The following is a 15,929-nucleotide window of genomic DNA, read 5'->3' on the forward strand; positions in this document are numbered from 1 at the left end:
AAGCCGTACAATAGGAAAATGAATGAATGAATGTTACAAATATTAGGTCATGGAAAGGAAGTAAAAATGGTTCTTGGGGCTGGGCTGTAGCTCAGTGGTAGAGTGCTTGACTCACACTTGGGAGGACCAAGTTCAATCCTCAACACCACATAAAAATAAATAAATAAATAAGGTGCTGTGGCCATCCACAACTGAAAATATTTTTTAAAAATGGTTATTAAATCTATTTTATAAATGCCTAAACTCAGTCATAAAAGGAAAATGAGACACCAGTTTTGTTTTTTTTGTTTTTAACTTAGATTGACATAAGCCTGATAGTGTTATAACATGCTACGCTATTGGAGAAGTGAAGGAATAACATTCGCATGTTTTGCAGGTGGAAATGTAAATCAGGCCAACCCCCTAGGAGAACAGTTTATCAGGTTATAAATGCACATGCTCTTTGCCTCTGCAATACTATTTCCTTAGAATAAATTTTTTTATATCTATATACTTCCATGTGTGACAAATGGTAGAGGTATATGATTATTTGTTATAGCTTTGCTTTCATAATTAGCCAAAGACTAGAAATAACCTGAGTAATAGTAATAATAATAATAAATAATAATAATAATAATAAATAATCTGAAATGGGTTAAAGATATCATAGATGTTCACCAAATGGAATAGTATGGAACCAAAAAAAATATGAGGAAACTTTTATATTAAATAGAGCAGCCTAGCATGTACTGAGTTAAAAAAAAAAAAAAGGCAATGTATATGCTACTATTTGTACAGTTCTGTTAAAAGGGAAGTGTATATTTGTTTTTTATGTGCATGAAACACACCTCTGAAAGAAATCTCCAGAAATTAATAATAAGAGCCATTTAAGGGAGGTGAACCGAGGAACTGGGGACCAGAAATGGAAGGGAGACTGTTAATTAAATAATGTTTAATACTTTTTAATTTTGGAATTGTGTAAACAAATAAACTGCATTAATAGTAATAACTAGGAAACATTATTTAAAAAGAGAGGAAGGAAGAATGACAATAAAGTCCTTAGATAAATAGTTCTTAACAAACAGTTTTCATGTGCAATACTGCAAAACTAACAGGTAATAACTGATGTTATGAAGGACAATGTGCAGAACCAAACACACATATCCAATTTATAGCTACAAATATTCTGCTTACCAAGGCAAAACCATGAACCACTGTGTTACATAACTGTTTTAATAGTATGAACAAAAATAAATAAATAAAATTTCTTAGTTAACCTTTAAACCAAATATTCAATAAAGCCAAGTTCTTGCATTCTTATTTACTCACTGAATGCTTCTATCTGTAAACTTCTGTGGACAGGGAGATTAAAAGAGTCTCTTAGCATTTGAATGAGGAAGAGCAATGTAAAAGAAACATTTTTAATTGAATGTGTGCCATATTTAAATGAAAAGTGCCACAGAAGGAGGAATGCTGTAGAGGAAGGGTCAGAGAAGGATATATCATGGAATATTCCATGGTGCTAGCTCACCTTCTACACTGGCTGTTTGCAATCTTCATGTAATTCATTGCTATGAACTTCCAAGGTGAGTTTTAAGACATTTTGGGGATAATGACCTAAAACAAAAAATGCACAGTAATGTGTTCATCCAAAACAAGCCTTCTTCCTTAGAAATTAGCTTTTGGATGAAATGGGATGAAAACCCCACTACAGAGACAAACTAAATATAAGGTGTTTTTTTTTGTTTGTTTGTTTTTGTTTTTTCCTCATTAAGGCATTGCCAAGACTCAGCCAACAAGGAAGTTAGATCATAATTAGCAGTCACAGACAAGGTCAAAAGAAAAAACAGACAAGGAGAGAAGACTTTCCAATGATATTGCTGAGATTCCCTCCAAGACCCTTGGCCCAGAACTTCTTAAGGTGGGAGGACTAAATCTACAAAAGCTATATTCAGAATTCATTAGTCCTGAGCAAAACACAGAGAAAAGAGCAAACTGGATGTTTCCCACTCCTTCTGTAGCCTTTCCTCTCTATTGTCACTTCATGCTGCCCTGAAATTTTTCCACATTCAAGGAGAAAGATTTGAAAATGAGTACAATGAAGTATGAATGGCTGCAATGCCAACTTCTCTCTGGGAGAAAAGAACAGAGAAAAAAACTTATTTGACTAGAGGGGGAAAAATGTGGGGGGTGGATCTCAGGAATAAAGAAGGAAGCTCAGTGGAGCAGAAGAAAAAGACTGAGGGTGAGGGAAGAAGAACAGAAAAACAAAGAGTGAATGACAAATGCAGAATGAATTTGACAAAATTATGCTATGTACATGTATGAATATGCCACAGTGAATTCTACCTCTATGTATATAAACCACCAATAAATAAATAGACAAAAGACCAATAGAATAGAGGAAGAAGAATACAGAGAGGGAGGAGGGGAGAGAAAGAGGAAATACTGGGGACTGAAATGGAGCACATTAAATCCCACGCATGTATGATTATGTCAAAATGAACTCCATTATTATGTATAACCATAATGCACTAATAAAAGCATTTTTTTAAAAAAATGCCAAACTTGAATGCAGAAAACCAAGCTCAGATTCTATGTAAACTACAAACTTCTTACATGACCCATTAAAACTTTGCAGACATTATCTCCATCCTCTGTAAACTGAAGACAATGTTATTCGCTATCTCTAAAAGTAGTCATAATGATGAAATGAACACATATCTTCTACTGTGGGCAATACTATTAAGAGGCTAACCCAAATCCAATACATTCCAACCCTTCTTTCCTGCCCTCCTCCATCACAGAAATATTCAGGTTCCCAGACTCCTTTACAGCTATATATTGCCATGTGATGCAGTTTTGACCTGAAGTAATAAGCAAAAGCTTGTCAGAGGGCTTAGCAGAAAGTCTTTGCTTTGGGGGGGGATAAAAATGACACAGGTAGCTGGCATTGCACTCTTTCTCTCCTTTCTCCAGCCCAGATCTACAGCAACCATCTTGTGACTATGAGATAAAGGTTAAAGGAAACACAGAGAAATTTCAACCCTGACATCTTAAGCCACTGAGCCAACAGTAACTTATGCTCTGTGTTTAAGCCAAAAACAGTTGGGTTTTCTGTTATTTGAGCAGCTGAAAATACACTTGTGTTGGGCTGAGCATACATTAAAGTGCTATGTAAAGATCTATGAAAGATAAAGAAAACTTATTAATTAAAACATTTTAAGTTTTCATTAAGTCAACAATTGAAAATGAATGCATCTCAAATGTTGGAATTTAAAGCACAATAACCATTGAGTGGCACAGTTATTTCTGGGTGGGTGGTTCAAGTCTTTCAAATATCAACCAACTGCTCTAAATATCTGTTAGTGTGACTCATAGGAAACACACACACACACATATTGGAGCCAGAGAAGCTTGGATTTAATATCTAGCTTAACCATTTTTGAGCTGGATGATTTGGGGCAATATACCTAATCTCTCTAAACTTCAGCATGCTAATCTACAAAAAATAAAAATAATATCAACTTTATAGGCTTATTATAAGGCAACATGCACTCTGCTAACCCCAATAAAAGTGGATCCCCATGAATGAAAATACTCTGTGGACCCTCAAGAGTCATTACGTGATAAATGGAATTAAATGATAATTGAATTAAATAAGTTCTAATACGAAAATGGGAAAATTAGCCATGGTATGACAGAAAGGGCCACTGATAGGAGTAAAGTCACTATTGGAAAGAGTTCTAGAAGCTTCAACTGTACCCATTTTTTACAGAATTCTTATAATTTGTTAAAACAATGAGTTTATCAAATTCTCCATCTCTGACCTATACAAGAACTATATCTACAGATCAAAATCTTAAGAATTATCTACTGGGATCCAGAGCTACATAAGGTTACCACAAATTCCTGTTCTGCCGCTTTTAAGACCTAAGTGAAGTCTTAACCCCTTTCACACAGATTCCTGCAACTGAGTGGAACCCCTTTATTGGCATTTTATACATGTTGATATATTATTAGGTAATTGTTCTCACATTGCTTTGGAATTTATGGAAGTTGCCTCTAAAATTACTTTGAACTTTCCCAGAAAAAAATGGACTATCATGTTTTACCCTTTTGGTTGTCTCAAAAGAATTGATACCACAGAAATCACTGGGGGTATATGGTTTATAGTCTGTGTTTAGAATCCGGAGTCAGGCAGACCTAGGTCTAATTCTTATATGCCTTGATGTGCTCCTGACTCCAGAAAAAAAACTAAACTTTCTGAGCCCAAGTTTCATCACATGTTAAGGGAGGCCTGGAAAGAGTTCCTTTCATAGGACTGAAAGAGACAGTAATCAACAAATGTTAGTTTCCTTCATAATAGTTAATTTCACAATTGTGTCAATGGTTGGTCTCAAAAAAAAAAAATACAATCTTAATTTAAAAAAAAAAGAAAAAGGTATAATAAAAAAGGGAAGGATACAGAAACCAACATCACTGACTGTAGTTAATGGAATGGATGAAAATCAGGATTAGAGATAATGAAAAACTCAGAATTCCTCCCTGATCAGTTTTTATTACTAATTCTTCATGGATTAGCTTATTTTAATTATCTGTAAATTTTGGTAAACATCTTCAAATCATTTTTAGAATTAAAGTGAGAATAAATCATAAATAAGCCTAGTGAGTCTCAAAGTCATAATTAAATAAGAGCCAACTCATTTGATTCCAAAAATTTAATCTTAAATGATAAAACTGTATATTTTATTTGAAGCATTTTAGTAATATTGCTTCACAGCTAAAGTATATTATCAACACTTTAGTAATTTTAAGTACTTAAAAAGCTAGCTAAAAGCAAGTTCACATTTATTAGCACACTTGCCCTTATAAGAGTCTAATTAAAGTACAAGCAATTGAAAGAATTTGGTCATTTGGTCATGGTCAGCACATGAGTTACTGAAAAACCTGAAGCTAAAGTTCAAGTCTTCCAACATTCACATCATTTGATGGGGGCATGAGGCTGCGCTGAAAAGGTGGAGGCAAATCAACTATTTATAAAGCAAATAAGTGCTTACCCACTAATTTATGTTATGATTTTTACAATGTCACATCTTAATCTCTGATGAACTTCTGCTTCCTGGTAAAAGCAAATACTAAAATAAACTTGCCCGTGCAAACAGAAATAGACTACATCCTAGTTTAGACTTCCTCCAAGTTAGCTCTTCATCTTGAAAACTCTTTTAAACTTCAATTGGATCGCACCTCACATCCGACACAGTATTTGAGATGAAATTTTGAAAGCTGTTTTAAAAATGTGCTTAAATTGCCACATGTTAAGAGTGCTATATACTGCTTTACCCTATTATATATAACAATAGGGTAGGAAACAGCTGACGAATGAGGAGAGTTATTACATCTCGTAAATCAGTTACCGCAAGAAGTAATGACAGAGAAAAGAGACACCCACCCCCCCATACACACACCAGGTCTTGAGAACCGGAATGAGCCCTAACTCATTTAATGAGGGGTCATCCTCACATACCTCAAACCCTAAAGGACATCAATGCACATCATAATACAATGCAATCTCATGTTCCAAACAACAGTACCGCCCTTAACCAGACTGTGAGATTTAACTGATCCTCTTCTTGAGGGCAAGAGACATGCAGAATTATTATACCTATGCTTAAACTTTAGAAATACTTTTTACCCAGCATGTTAAAATAAAAATTGATATGGAACAATTGATTAAAATCTTCAAAGTACTAAAAAAAAATCACAGCCTAGAGGTCTACAGAAGTAACTATGGAAGGGTGAAGACATTTTCAACACAAAGGACAGAGAACAGAAGTAAAGAAAAGTGAGATAAAGAAAAACCAGAAGGAAGGAGGGAGATGGAAAAGGAAACATGCTAGTGAGTCTAAATAAAAATTGACTGCAAATTATAACATCAACGTACTCATGGTGACTAATTTCGAGGAAGTTAAAAGCAAAATATAAACAAAATAGTACTGGACAACAATATAAAGATGGAAATAGGATGGAACAACAGAACAAAAACCTTCAAGTGTTGTCATAAGGTATGCAAGCAGGAGAGATTCTGATTAGGTTTAAACATTGTTAAAGAGCCACATATGCTTGTAATGTAACAGTTGTTGCTAAAAGAGGGATATCAGAAGGATAGCATCTCAACTGTTAGAGAATTAAATGAATTTTTAAAAAGTCTTCACGTCCCCCGAATTAAGGGGGAAAAAGAGAAAGATAAAAGGAGTAGTGGAAAAAAAAAAAAAGCTTTATGCACTCAAAATAGTGTCAGAAATAAGTATAAAAATAACAGCTGCCATAAAAATGTAAAGGAACTAAACTATACATCCAAAATATTAATGCTTGGTGGAAAAAAAGCAAGAAAGCCAGTTGTAAAAGAGTAGGTACAGCATAGCATCTATACATAATTGAAGAGTACAAATGCCATATATTGTTTATAAATATAGTTTTTTATTGAGTGAACATAGAAAAGTGTGGACTAGAAGGATACACACCAGTTTCTTAATGTCAGTGATCTCTATGGACAGGAGGAGGTAATTAAGACTTAGAAGAAAATGAAAGCTCTCTTAATGTTAGCCATAACACCCTTTTTTCTCCTCTTATAAATTAGATATGGGGGAAGAAAGGAAAAACCTCCACTACTAACAGGCAAGAAGCTTGACAGCTTCTGAGAAGGAACACTTCTGACATGCGGCGGGGGGTGGGGGAGTGGGGGGGGGGTGTCTCCTCTCACAGTCTCCCTCATGGCTGCAGGCTGTTGAGCTTTTTTTCTTTCCTTTCTCATGTACAACAAAAAGGCTCTGTTGGAGCTGAAGCCAGGGGAGAAGTTGTGCAAGAAATCAGCAGAATGATTCTTCAAGCACAACTGCTCAGCCTTGGCAACTGGGAACAATTCCCAGAAGTGTGTATGGTACAGGGCCCAAAGTCTAAGAACAAACCACAAGGATTTTTTTTTTCTCCTTTTTAGCTGTTTTTAACATTTCCTTCCAAGCTAAGCCCTCAAAATTAGCCATTAGAGTGCAGCATTATGAAACACACGACGCCCAGTTCAGTGACAGCAAAGGTTGAACAAAGTGCAATTACAGCTTACTGTTTAATTCCAGAGCTTCACTTTTAAAGCATCCTACTTTACTATGTAGTGGCTGCCATGTGTTGTAATATTAAGTTACTCCCTTGATTTCAAAACGACAGAATAGATGTGAAGTGGCAAGTCTGCCACAATGGGAAATGCCTGTAATTAAGTCCAAGATACATTGGGACTGGTTCTGAAAAGCCACCTGGGAAGACAGATCAGTCAAGGCCAATGGTGGTGATCTTTAATAAATATTATCAATTTGTATTACTTGGATTCAAAATTTAAAAAAAAAAAATCTCTCTCAGTGCTCCATTAAAGAAGAAACTATTGGAAGAGCCAAAAAGAAGTTTGGTTTTCTCTAGAACATATATTGGGCTCCATTTTTCAACCCTAATGCTATAAGAAATGACAAATTCAGGAAGCATTCTGTTATTACCAAAATGGCCTCACATAAAAGTACTGAATCCTAAAGGTGTGAAGAACTGACCTTAAAAAAAGAAAGGAAAAAAAAAATCTATATACTTTTGTAGGAGAGTTATCTATCAAAAAGAACCACCAACCTTGCTGGTACACCAGTGGTAATAAATGGAATCCAGGAATTCTAGAGAAAGGAATTCCAGAGGAGTCAGAATAATATACTGACATTTTAACTAACTATTCCCTGAACTAACATACAGCCTTGTTCTCCCTTCCTTATATTCCATAGGTATTTATATTATAGAAACATAGATTGAGAACGAGAGAAACATACTAGCTCACTTTTTCAGATGGCAAAAATTTTAAAATTACATGCTTCTTTTGAATACATTAAATTCAAAACCAAGTCTACTGTCAAAAAAAAGTGAGATCTGAGAATACATGATTTTTAAATTGGCAAACAACATACAAAAATCTGAGGGAAAATTAAACAAAGGAAGAAAACCAGTTTACTATATATTTCTATACTCCCAAATTTGAAGAGATAGAAAGAGTAGATAAGCCTATTAATAAATAAGACTTTAATCATATTTAGTTGAATAATCATTTTGAGCCTATATCAAATGCTAGCCCCAAGTGGAGACACAGAAATAAATGAAATGGTACAAGATATCAAAGTGTTCCCAAGACAGGGGTGGGGGGGAATTTGTATAAATCAATAATCAAAATTCCATTTGAAAAAGCTCTCTCTTAAGGGGTGTGACTTTGAGGAAGTCTCTTACCCTCTCTATATTTCCCTTTGTTCTCTCTGCGTAATACCTATTTCATTAAGCTGTTTATGATGATAAGATAATCCAAGCACAACTCTTAGCCTGAAAGCACTAAGCAAAAATTATCCATATGCATCAACATCATCATTATCATACACTGCATTAGAATTAGTATGATTATGGGATGATAATAAAGAAGAACAACTATATCAGCATGTTCAGTCATCTGGGAAAAACCTGTCAGAAGAGGTATACTTTGAACTGTCCAAGGCAGATGGGTGAAAGCCATATATTGCAGAATAAAGATATGGCCTGTACGAAGGTGCCCCAAACCCAGAGCATGGCACAACTTTGCCTTTTCAAACAGGATACTATGGTTTCAATACTATGTGTGACCCTGCATGTGCTGCTGTCAATGAACATAAGGCCAACATAATGGCAGAGATGAAATTGCTAAGAACCTTATAGGGCATGAAAAGGAATCTGTTTTTTCTTCCACAGCAGCCAGTGCCCCATAGCATTGAAGATGATGCCCGTAGGTGATGCTGTTTATGTAAATTATGTTGAATGTGCATTCAGATATGTTGAATATGCAACAGTACAACAAAAAAAATTAAGGTTTTAGTGACTGGGTATTCACTTTTTTTGACATTATGAAGGAAGTCAGAAAGGGAAAGAGAAAAAACAAGAGGGAAGGAAGAAAGCATAGGAAAAAAAAAAAAGGAAGATAGAAGAAAATGAAGGAAGAAACCATCCACAAAGAGGAAAGGGGGAAGATCTGTGGCCTGAGAGCTTATCAAATCTTCAGAGGCGCTGTTTAACAAAAGCAAAATGGGCTAATCCACCTGCATACCTTTGATGTTAAAAGATCACATCACTGCCCAAAATTCTTGACAATTTATTAAAATAAACTTTCAGACATAGGTAGATCTGTATGTATAGAAAACACAATTAAAACCATTTTCTTAAACTTCTTAAGGATTTGTGATTTACTTGAACAGAGAAGTGGACATAAATTACACATTTAAGACGGCAGAAAAGGGGTGGCAAGTCTATTATGGGCTGCCCCCTCCAGTAGTCATGGCAGACATAATTAATCAATCAGGTCCTCTCCACTGCAGCTCTTCTGTGGCCTAAAGAATCACTCTCAATATACTGTGCTCCACACAGATTCAATCAATTGATGGTAAAGATGTTGAGTGGTATGTGAGAGAATACTTACTGGCTACATGCAACTAGAATACTTCACTTGATATTATTAGAGATCCTTCCCTGAACTACCAGGTCATTTAGTTTGGCTGGGTGCATGGCCACACTTGAGAAGTATGTCAAAGAAAGAGCTACTAGTCTGAATTAGGGAATTGGGATAGGCACTCCAGAGTGGGACCCGGCTATGGCATGGACTCAGATACACTCAGATTTTATTACAGTCCTCAGCATTCTTTCCTATCCTCCACTTCACTTTCATGGATAATTGAGCCTTGGCTTCTATCCCATCACTGTGGCTCTTTCTGAACAACCCCCAGAGACAGATGAAAAAGACTAAATAAGACATATTTTATGGAACAATTAATTATGGATAAAGATTGTTCTACCACAGTCTCCTTGAATCAACTGTGAGGAACTGAAGGTAACAAAATGAAAAATTCAGAGGAAATTACCTCCCTCATCTATATTAAAGAAAACCAAATGCTTGAACATGAGTTTTCCAGAGGTAGTTACTCTATTTTATGGTCATAACTAAAGTGGAAAATGGCACAACTTTTCGGATATATTCCAGATAAAAATCATCCCTAACAATAAAAGTCCTTACAAAAAGGGCCTCTGAAGTTGCAGTTCTGAATTTGATGCTTAGCTTTGTTACTCTCTAGGTGAGGAAAAATTACAACTTAAATGAAACAAGACAATGTACTTAGCATAATGCTTGCTCACAGATGGGACTTGATACATATTATTTTGATACACATTAGTTACATTGCTTTTCCAAGGAATAGCCATAAGGGATAAAAATTTTAAAACCCAGGATTTTCTTTTCTACTGAATAACAATTTTCTACATTAGTCACGTTGATGGTCTTCTGTCCCTATGATACAGACACTCAAAAGCATTAAGTGGAAGTTTATTAAGACTTTGTCTCACTTTCCCTTCTTAGACCATATTTATCCTCTGACAATATTTTAACATATTCCTTAATCACTATCCTCATTACTATCTTTGCCATCACAACTAGTATTTGTAAGGATCACCAAATGCTATATGAAGGAGTGGTCAATAAGAAAACACAGGTTGCACAGGTATGGACTCCATTGCAGATAAGAGGATCAAATTGAAGAGCAGGGAAAGACTATGAAAACCTATGCAGACTCTTCAGGTAACTGCATAAAACACAACTAAACTGTTCTACCATTATATGCTGCAGACTTGTTACGTTTTTATAGTTGAACACCTGGGCAAATTGGAAAACACTTTTCACAGATACTCATCTGCTCTATTTACCTCATCCACCTGTCCTCAAGAAGGCTCACACATTGATAGCATGTTCACTCCAACAATTTTATAAACCAGGGACATGATGTTAAATACAAACAGCCCAGGGAGAAATTCTGAGCATGAACAGGCCCAATTATATGAGTTTAGCAGGAAGCATACTGCTTATCCCTGGAGTGGCCAATTTCCAGGGGTGGACATCTGACCAGATGCTTGTTTTGTGGTGGAAAACTGCCTGAATGGGCCAGGGGAATAAAGATCTCTTGTAAAACAAGAGAACTACAAACTCCAAAGAGGAACGAAATACTGTCCTTAAATGGCTTTTCTCCATCAGCTTTCTTACTCTGTCTCTGAAACAGGGTCATCTATGTCAAGTACCTCAAAGTAGAGTCACCTGAACCTCCTAATGTAATCACACAGGTGTAGAGAACATACATGCCAACGACAGAACATAAATGCCCCAAAGATGACAGAGTTACTATTTTCCCCAAAGGAGCAATAATCTCATAGATACCTACACATTACACAGTTCTGAGTCACGTGCAGGCTGGAGAATATCAGCTACAGACAGGCAAGTTTTCAATAAGCCTCTCCAACAGCTGAATATCATAGAAAGGATCAGAAGGAGCAAATGACCTGGGAGTTAAGAGATTATGGATGGCTGGGACAGTCACCTTTCAGACTAACTACAAAGCCGAAACAATCATGGAAGGCAATATTTGCACTACAGAATACTATGGAGAGAAAACAAAAAGGAAATATGTTCCAGGGTCTTCTAATTCACCATCTGCTGTGCAACCGTTTTCCATGCCTCTTTCTGAACTATGTTGAAAATATGGGAAATGTTATATACAGGAGAAAACAATAACTTCATGGCTCCCTATCAATAGGATTTTAATCTGTCATTCTCTTGCAAGTACAGTCGTCCAGATCCATGAACATGATCGTATTATTCCAGGTTAAAAAGGAATGTGAACCAGCAACAGATAGGTAACCCTGCCTTCCCTGAAAACACTGCCTAGCACTGTCCTGGCATTGTCAGAAGGAGGAGATGAATAACAGATGAGAATCAACTTCTGTCCTGCCTCCCCCACACCAGTGTAGTTCCAAAACAGCACTGGCTGGTAGCACACGATGGTATAGCATATGGAGCAGCTTGGGAGTTGAAAAGATACACATTAGCTGCCCTTGGGACTGTAAAGTCTATTCCCAAAAACTTATTCAAGGAGGCTTAACCATTCAGTTATACAGAACCAGTAACTAACACACACACACACACACACACACACACACACACACACACACACACACACGTTGCTCAGGAAAGGAAGAAAATAAAATGCCCAAAATAATTGGATGAGGCTTCAGAGGAGGTGGCATTTAAGATGTGTTGAAAAAGTCAGAGGTATTTTGTAAAGATCAAGAAGTAGAAAGGGACAGCCACAGTAGGAAACACCATGTTCCCAGACATCATCTTGCAGGGGAAGAGGGAAGCCCACAGGAGAGGTCTCTGCCTTGTAATATCAGCAGAAATATCTAAAGCTGTCTGTCACTAATTAGACCCCATGGATTCACATGGTCCTCCTAAATGACCAGAGTTTCATGAGAACAGCACATCTAGGCAATTCCACATTTCTCTTGGTCAAATCTTATATCAAAACTACAAAACTTGTCTCTTTAATATAGCTATAAGCAACAGAAACAAATTCACTGCAATAGCTTGAATGAATGTCACCTAACGATAGACATCCACTCATTTTCATAATTTAAAGCGAAATGGAACACAAATAGTTTTGAAAGTTAAATTTCTTTAGTGATACCAAACATTATGACAGGAAAAAGAAAATACAAAAGAGTAGAGAGAGTTTGTGCTAAGAAAAGGCATACTAATTAACTATTATTAGAATATTAGACTGCAATGCCACCTCCTCTAAAGAAAGTTGTTTTACATATATTCTCAAAGAGCCTTTGGTAAGCTAAGAAGAGCAGGAGTGGCCACCTCCACTTTAGAGATGAAGTCAGAGACAGTTTAGGTGGCTACGATACAGCAACATGAGGAACTGTCAATGCAGCCACCTCCAGATCACTCATAGCAATGCTCAGTCCTGAGAATGTACAGCAGAATCAAAGATGTCACCTGTCCTCATGGAGCTGACCATGCCATCTTAATAATGGCTTCCACTAGTAGAACCTGAGGGCCACATGTTATACCAGACACTTCACTACTCTCTCCAATCCTGACTATCCCCCAATTCTATCATGAGATTCCAAATAAAACCCTCTGTGACATATGAGAAACAAGAATCACAGTGGTCATGATTAATGAAGGTGAAGACAATACTAAGCTAGTTTGAATGATTATTATGTGTCCAGCACTGGACAGACCACAGTTTAACTCCCACAGTAGCTCCATGAGACAGACCCTATTAACCCCATTTTATAAATGAGGAACTGAGTGAGGCTCAGAGATTTCTGACAGGTTATAAGAAATCACTGGTAAGAAGTTAGGAAAAGGTGAGTTTATGTCATGTTCCATTTTACTTTGGTGCTTTTTATCTTTTTATCTTTGTGTTTAACTTCAGGGGAGGTTTTTTTTTTTTTTTTTCTTTTTAAGAGGGCATCTAAATCATGGTGGTGGGATTAGTCACAGGGGCTTCCCCAGAGAAAAGATTCTTGAGATGAATTCTGATGTAGCAACAGAACTGGAGGAAATGTAGGAGGAAAGGCACTCCAGATTCAGAAGCAGTGGAACAGTCTGGGAACTACCAGTAATTCAGCATTGCTAGAGCAGAAGTGGTATACTTGGGAGAGGAGAACGGGGGAAGAGAGGGTTTGACAGCTAGACAGGGCCAGACCATGTGAGGCCCTGAGAGGAATCTACATGACAGACCAGCACCCCTGAAATAACAGAGGGCAGAGGAATCATTTCAAAACTGTTGTGACAACATCAGGTTTATGTTTGGGGTAGACTAATTTGCAGCAACAGGGAGGATGAACCACCAGAATGAAGTGGGGGAGAGGAGGAGCCATCAAAGCAGAAGCACAGAGAGACTATGTTGATTCACATAAAAAATGTTAAGGGCAATAACTAAGGTAGAAATTCCCAAAAGGAGCTGTACATATTCCTCCGAGATGTGTCCAGGCTACATGCTGTTTATTTACAGTTGTACTTTACTGCATATTAGAAAACATAGGCAATGGTGTTATGATTCCTAATCTCATGGATGTCATTACTTAAGATGAGGCTCAAAGAAATGAGTTGATTTCAAGAAAATATTAATCTACTATAAATATAAAATAAAACAAAAATATATAGTAAAAATACATGACACATGTAATACACAATTCTATATATTTTATACATTTTATATGTAAATATATATGTTACACATTATATATGCAACATTAATATATATATATATATATATACATATATATATACTGTGTTAAACATATCATTATATGTTCCTTTGTCATACTATAACATATGATATATAATGTGGTATATGATATAAATAACAGTATAACACCATGTGACTCTGCCAGAGATTAGGGTGGGGGTCAGGGAGATGAGCTAGAGGGACAGGAAAATAGGTCAAGAGCCTCACAGAGACCCACAGTGGGTGTGGTAACCTTCCCTAGGGGGAAATTAAGAGGCATGGAGGAGGCCTGGGGGGGGGGGGCACAACAAGGTTGGTTGGAACATGCTGACCTGAGACCCTGTGAAACCTCCCAGGAGAGATGTCTTAATAGGCAGTGGAGACTGGAAAAAATTATCTCCATGACATACAACTTTAATCACTAGGAACAGAAATAAGCAAATTAATAAATTATAATACTGCCAGAACTCTAGACCAAGAGGAGGGGGAAAAAACCCTATTTTCCTAATTTCCACTTTAATTTGTGATTTTTTTTATGATACAGTACAAAGTAAGAGAACAATCAACTATAAAAAAATTTTCTTCAAAATATAAACAACTGGGCCTGGGGTTTGTGGCTTAGTGGTAAAGCACTTGCCTAGCATGTGTGAGGCACTAGGTTCGATTCTGAATACCGCATATACATAAATGAATAAAATAAATGTCCACCAACATCTAAAAAACAAAAAAACTCCATTATAAACAACTAAGTCTCACATCCTGATAGAGGCAAGCCACATCAACAGTGTCACCAAATAACATAAACCACAGCCTGAGATGTTGGGCTTTTCCAAGACCAGTTGCATAGCATGGAGTCTCGGATAGGACTGGTCTCTCCTCATTGGCCTCCCTGAAAATGACTCCGAATACCCAAGGCTCCAGAAGCTTCTGCCATAGCCATTCTACTCATGTTTGATGATGTAAATCCAACTCAATGCAATTTCACCTCCATCTCAGGAGTGCCAGGTTCCACAGAAGCCTGAAAACGTGGGCCACAGCAGAGACTTTGCACATACGGAAATCTGCATGTCACAGGTAGTTACCACCTGAGCCTTATAAACACACATCACAGGGAAGAATAAAATAACTTTTGAAGCAAAGAAAAACACTTTGGATATGTTCTCCTCGCCTTTGTTGACCATCCTGCTCTCTAACACAAAGATTAGCAAGCATTTCTTTATTTTTAAACACCAGACAGTAAATGTTTTATTTTACCTGTGATGTAGTCTCTATTGCAACTACTCACTTCTTCCTCTGAAGCTCAAATACAGAGATATATATGATACCCATTATATATGCATGGCTGTAATAAAATTTTATTTTTAAATACAAGTAGACTGGATTTGTTCAGGGGAACGAGTTTGGTTCACGGGCTCTCTAGTCTGACAATTCCTGCTCTAATTAATCAAATATTTGCCGTCTCTGCTCCATGTTCCTCTTATCGGAACTTGGTTCAGCTATACCTTTAAAATATAGCAATTACCCCTCCTTACCTTCACCTGGAGAACCTCCTAGACTCTAAGCTCTGCTTCATTGGTAGGGCCATAGCATTTGCTTAATAATAAAAGCCTCAGAATAATAAGAGTTAACATTTATTGAGGACTTATTAAGTGCCAGGGATCAGGTGAGGTTCTTTATGAACACTGTCTCACTGACTCCTCAATACAATCTAATGAGAGTTATGACCATCATTTCCATTTTATAGTTGAGGAAATGAGGGTGAGAGAAGTGACATTATTTTCTTCACAGAGT

General features: G+C 36.7%; 1 protein-coding gene and 1 long non-coding RNA gene across 4 annotated transcripts in view; one reads left to right on the forward strand and one right to left on the reverse strand.

The window, feature by feature from the left end:
• Kcnn2 (potassium calcium-activated channel subfamily N member 2) overlaps positions 1-15,929 on the reverse strand; it is a 414,889-nt gene that overhangs the window by 104,260 nt on the left and 294,700 nt on the right. The window lies entirely within an intron of this gene.
• On the forward strand, positions 1,321-2,626 carry LOC144366460 (uncharacterized). Its single transcript, XR_013425540.1, has 2 exons — positions 1,321-1,565; positions 1,755-2,626. It is a non-coding gene; the product is annotated as an uncharacterized LOC144366460 (long non-coding RNA).

The sequence above is a fragment of the Ictidomys tridecemlineatus genome, chromosome 1 (genome assembly GCF_052094955.1).
Source record: "Ictidomys tridecemlineatus isolate mIctTri1 chromosome 1, mIctTri1.hap1, whole genome shotgun sequence".
NCBI lineage: Eukaryota > Metazoa > Chordata > Mammalia > Rodentia > Sciuridae > Ictidomys > Ictidomys tridecemlineatus.